Genomic DNA, 6,000 nt, shown 5'->3' with positions numbered 1-6,000 from the left:
TGTGCTGGTTGTATTCTTTGTACACAACCACAAAGGAGAATTCTTATGAAATATTTATGGAGGCTGGTAATATTATTTCACATTCATAGTATTTTAATAATAAGATAATAGCCATTCCATTTAAACTACTTAGCATTAGAATGATAAAGATTGTGTTTTTAAACTAATTAAATTAAGTCTCAGTGGGGTGCTTTTGGCTCATAATGTATATTGGTGTCTGGAGTGAACTCCACTGATATACCTGATAGCTTTGTTCACAGCCAGTAGGATGTGAGGTCTGTGTTCCTGACACCTGCTAAATTGTAAGTCCCACTTGATTCAGCAGCACTAAAAATGAGGGCCTCAGACAAGCCATCCTGGTCACTGTGACTTGCACAGTTGGTGGTCTGTTGTTTCATATGCTGGGACAGCTTATACAGGATGAATGTTCTTTGCTGTGTAGAAATAGTACAGTGGTTTTGTAGAGGGTACTTATTATCTAGAAAATTGACCTGAGATGCAATGTTGCTTTGAGGGGAGGGTTTATGTAGTCTTTAGGCTAACTTTGTCTTTATTGCAAAAATGCTGGATATTTTGCCATCGGTTGAGAATTGTTGTGGTAATTAGTACTGATGCATCTTGGAAAAGTAGTCTAGACCCTTCTCAATGCATTCAGCTGCTAGCCTGAATGCTTTCATCTACTGACATTTCATCCTCTATAACTCAGGCCTCTGAGGAGACCCTTGAGGATCCTTGTCAAAGGACCAATAGTTTTTTTAGTTTCATCACAATGACAGCATCCAGACAGGAATGTTTGCAGAGTGCAGCCAGGGCAGTGGAATCACAGTCCAACTTCACACAATGTTCTCATGCTCTCAGTGAGGTATAGAGGCAGCAAAGAGCGGACAGATTTCAAGCTTGGACTCTGAAGAAGGCAATAGCTATCATGATGGTGAGTGAGAGAACCCTGGTAAGACTGGGATAATATTCTTGATAGTCCAACAACTAGGAAGCTCAGACCTGAGACTAAATTAAATTGGAGGAAATAATGTGCTTATGATTGTGAACAAAAAGATTCATACTTGTTAAAATTGCTTATTAGCTGAGGATAGAATTTTACCATGGTGATCCCTATGATTGTCAGTTAGCATGTATTTCTATTCATTTATTCATTCAACAAATATTTATTGTGCTTCTGTGATGTGACAAATCATGTGCTAGGAGCTAGGAATAGAATAATGAGCAGTGTAATCATAATCTTGGTTCTCTGAAAGTCTATTGTCAGTAGAGAATACAGATACCAAAACAAGCAAGTAATTGTTAAGTGTGCAGGGTTTAAAATTTACAAGCACAACTCAAGAATTCATAAATATAAATTTTACTTCTCTATAATTGAACTCAGTTTTGCTCTGGAATCTCCCCATTTTTGCAAACAGTGGGAAATTCCCAATGTTGCCATTTTGCAAGTAACTCAGTCACTCTCAGTATAAACCATAGAGTATTTATAATAAATATTTATTTAATTTAAAGATGTATACTTAGTTCAAAATTCACATTTCGATCAAGATTATTTTCCACTTTTAAGAACTTTTGCTTTTATTTCCTAAGGATGTCATCTGGTTATAGCTTATACAAATGACATCATAGCACCAGGGGAGAATTGTCTGGTCCACATGCTGTCTAATTTCCTGGGTAACCCTTACTGAGATATCTTGTTGTCCCTGGTCTTGAGTACCACCTTCTGATCCCATTGCAACTTTTGTTGATGTAATCTTCTCCAGTTACTATTGCTGCATAACATGACGCCCCAAACTTAGTGGAATGAAGTGACAAACATTTTATTATAGTCACAAATTCCATGAATCAAGAATTTGGAAAGGACAAAATAAATTCTTATCTCTGCTCTGTGATATGGGACTCTGCTCTATGGGAAGACGACTCTGTGTTTGGGAGTAACTTGAAAACTGGGGTCTAGAATCATGAGAAATCTTTCTCATTCCCCTTCATGCTGGGAATGGAATAGTTCATGCTGGAACCTTAGCTGGGGCTGTCAGCAGAACACTTCTAAATACCCTCTTGTGCGGCTCTTGGGTTTCCTCATAGCATGGTGGCTAGTGGTATACATTCTGTTTTTCACAGAACTGCAGGTGACAGTGTTGCTAAGTTTTCTGACTCTCCATAACAGGAATCCTCCTTCTAGTTTCTGCACTTTGTTTTGAACCCTCACTGGCAGCATTTTCAAAATACAGATTTCTGTTAACAGCCTGTTCAAAGCAACTTAGAATTTCTCAGTAATGCTATTCAAAATCCTTTCAGTCTAGTTCCAAAGCAACTACTGCATTTCCAGGTATTTGTATGGTAACCTGACACTTATAGGTACAAAATTTGTATTAGTTTTTATTGCTTCTACAACTCACCCCAAAGCTTTTTAGCTTAAAACAACAAAATTTATTATTTCAGAGTGTCCATGGGTCAGCAATCTGGGCACAGGATAACACAAGGACCCTTACAAGATTGCAATCAAAGTGTCAGCTGAGGTTGTAGTCTTATATGAAACTTAACTGGGGAAGGATCTGCTTCTAAGCTCACAGAAATGGTTATTAATAGGATTAAGTTCTTTCTGGGTTGTTGAACTGAGGCTGTCTTTAGTTCCTAGGCAGCCTGGTTCATCAGAGTGAGCCAGCAAAAAGAGCAAAAGAGCACCAGCAAGAGAGAAAGTGGCAAGGACAGAAGTCCCAGATTTTCTTAATCTATTCTTGGAAGTGACATCCCATCAATTTAATTGCATTTTATTCACGGGTTTTATTCACGAGAAGCAAGTCATTAGGTTCCAGACCACACACACGGGGAGAGGATTACAATTCCAGGAGCCGAGAGATCACTGGGGACCATTTTAGAAGCAGCCTGTCATAGATCATTTATGGATTTGCTTATAAAGATATAGCAATAAAGGAGCGTTTGTGAGGCACTGAAACAACACTTGACTGTCAGACTAGAGATTTGGTTTCTCATTTGACTTCTGTTATGAATTGAGAAGTCTCCTTAAATTTCATGGGTCTCAGTTACCTGAGCTCTAAAACGAGGATACTGATAAAGATATTTTGAAAGGTTTCTTCTTATTTTTAAAAAAGATTGCTAAAATTAGTATGTCAGATGTGTCTAGGAAATAATGGAATGATAAAATTAGGGAGTAATAATAATACCTTTACACAGGTTACAAAAATGAATAAAACATGGTGGTCTGCTTTTAAGATGTTTTTAGTCTAATGGAGAAAATAAATACATAAATATATGATTAAAAATCAGTGTAGTAAGTTTATTAAAGAAGGTATGAAACAGGAGGGAAGGGGGCAGGGCACAACCTTTACAACCTTTAAAGGAACGATGTAACCGTTGAGGATGGGACAGAAAATTTTTGGAACCTATTGGGCCCAAGATGGCGGAAAATTGGACTTCCACGAGACCTTGAGCCTCATTATACGCTCTTTGTAATACACTGGCGTGCTAAATGACACACACACAGGTGTCGTGACAGTTCCAAGGCTGACCTTAAAAGGGCAAAAAGTGGATGGTGGTCCAATTCCTGAAAATTATAGCCGCTTTCCTGAAATAATTGGAATAATCCTCCCACTTATTAGCCTATGAAACTACCCAGCCCATAACAACTCACCACCCCATATTTGGGGCTGCTCTTCTTTTGAGATGGACTGCATTCTGTCTATGGCATGTGTATTTTCAAGGCTGCTCTTGCCTTCTAAGATGGCTACACTCTACCTTTCTCGCTAAATCTACTTCTTACTTATCACTTTGCCTCTTGCTGAATTCCTTCTGTGCTGAGACATAAAGAACTTCAGTAAAGTCCTGACACCAGGTGTGTGTGACTTTAATTACAAGATAGTGTGTTCAAGTCCCAGTCTGTGTTTTGGCTGGGTTAGAGTACCAGTACATGGGTTCAAGTCCCAGTCTGGGTTTTGGCAGGGTTTGAGTCCCAATCTGAGTTGTGTGGATTCAGGTATGCATCAAGTGTTATAGAAGCATGAAGGAAGAAGACTTAATTCAATCTTTTTTTTTTTTTAAACTTAATTCAGTCTTGTGGTGGAGTCAGGTGTCACAGACTACTTCTCATAGGTGGTACTGAAGGTAAACTTTAAGTGATGAATTTTAAGTGAGTTTTTTGAATTAGTGAGGAGGATGAGACAGGGAGATGAGGAGTCTAGGACTGACATGGATACCAAGGTCTTTTTCTTGTTCTTTTCTTGTTTCTTTTCTTTTCTTTTCTCTTCCTCTCCTTGGCCTGGGTCTCACCCGCAGGACTCTGTCAGATGGGGGTCATATCACAAAGGTTCAGGTGGCCCTGCCCCTAGCGCCCAAGGTACCTTGTCTCCATGTCTCTGAAGAGGCTGCTGTCTGGCCTGTTGATAGCAATCCACTCCCTGCCCCCATCCCCTTTGCTTTGAAACCAAAGAAACAGCCTTGACCATCTCTGAATTGCCTTCAGGGTCATTTCTTGTGGTTCTGAAGCATACCACACAATGGCAGCTGTGGAGCTCTGTGATCTGTAGCATCTAAGAAGTCCTTCATTTCATCCTGCCTCTGTCTTTTTCAGTTCAAACTGAAAGTGCTTCTGTTGGGGTGCCTGATTAGGGAAGGGGCTTATACCCATAATGATTGCCTTATTAAATGGCTGTTTGACTATACCATTAGTGGTTCTTTTCTGAATACATTTTCTCATTTTCTGGAATATGGGAAGGCCAAGGATTTTCCAAATCCTTAAGCTCTGATTCTTTCTGGTTTAACATTTGCTTTTCTTTTTTTTAAATTTATTTTTTCTTTTCTCACATTTTACTATAAGCAGTCAGGAGGAACCAAGCAACTCATTTAACACTGCTTTGAAATCTCAACTAGATACCCGATTTCATTCTTTGCAAGTTCTCCTTCCATAAAAAGTGAGAATATGAACAAAATTTGGCCAAGTTCTTTGCCTCTTTACTATACGGATTACCTTTCCTCCAGTTTCTACTAACAGGTTTCTTATTTTTATTGGAGACCTCACCAGAATGGCCCTTACTGTCCATATTTCTAACCACATTCTGCTCATGATTTTTTGTGTATTCTCTAAGAAGATGTAAGTGTAAGCAGATAGGTTAGGGGGTTCCTGGAGAAAGAAAACCAGGAACGTCTTTCTTGATACAAGAGAACTCACTTTGGCTTGAGCCATTTTGTTATCTAACCTGGCTAAAATGCTTGTCAGTAATCAGTGATCTTAAAGGAAGTAAAGGAATGCAGGAACAAAGGAAAAGCAGTTAAGAAACAACAGCTCAGCAATAAAACTGAGTCCTTGTTCCCCCTCAAGGGATATACCTAACAATCTGATACTCTCTTTGAGTTCTGCAGGAACTAAGGGCCCCACCCAGGTGGAGGATGGAATGATGATGTTGACCCTTGTTGACTTTGGTCAACTAAAGCCTAGACTTTGTCCACCTTTGCCCCAATTCTGCGTTGAACTCTCCTCTGCTCAAGCCCTTTCATGTATACGTATAGCTTAAAACTTCCTCAGTTTTGGAGTTCCCATTGTGGCCCAGTGGAAACAAATCTGACTAGGAACCATGAGGTTGCAGGTTCAATCCCTGGCCTTGCTCAGTGGGTTGAGGATCCAGTGTTTCCATGAGCTGGTGTAGGTTGCAGATGTAGCTCGGATCTGGTGTTGCTGTAGCTGTGGCTCTGGCCAGCAGCTGTAGCTCTGATTAGACCCCTAGCCTGGGAACCTCCACATGTCCTAAAAAGACCAAAAAAAACCCACAAAAAAACAAACAAAATTCCTCAGTTTTACTGGAGACACTCCTTTGGGAAATATCCCCAGTGTTCTGCTTAATTGATACAAGCATAGTAAATACTTCCTTCTTCCGATCTTTGGCTTTGTTGTATCTTTTAGATTAACACCCACCAAGAGGTGAACCTAGTTTTCTGGTATCTTCTATAGGTTCCTTTTTTCTTCTGAGGCCTCCTCACAAACACCTTTAG

At 39.6% G+C, this 6,000-nt stretch overlaps 1 long non-coding RNA gene across 3 annotated transcripts in view; it reads left to right on the top strand.

Moving 5' to 3' along the window:
- The first annotated feature begins 785 nt into the window (after positions 1–785).
- The window catches only part of LOC106507649 (uncharacterized), a 279,942-nt gene continuing 274,727 nt past the window's right edge, over positions 786–6,000 (top strand). For 2 of the 3 annotated variants that reach the window (XR_001303787.3, XR_001303788.3), the window contains exon 1: positions 786–931. This is a non-coding gene — a long non-coding RNA (uncharacterized LOC106507649). The remainder of the gene's footprint in view (positions 932–6,000) is intronic. The other variant, XR_014807974.1, reaches the window with a different exon arrangement.

The sequence above is a fragment of the Sus scrofa genome, chromosome 6, assembly GCF_054392235.1.
Source record: "Sus scrofa isolate SSC_HxYL_T2T_F1_AM1 chromosome 6, Sscrofa_HxYL_maternal_Yorkshire_Landrace_v2.0, whole genome shotgun sequence".
NCBI classification, from domain to species: domain Eukaryota; kingdom Metazoa; phylum Chordata; class Mammalia; order Artiodactyla; family Suidae; genus Sus; species Sus scrofa.
This window is presented reverse-complemented; position numbering and strand designations above follow the sequence as displayed.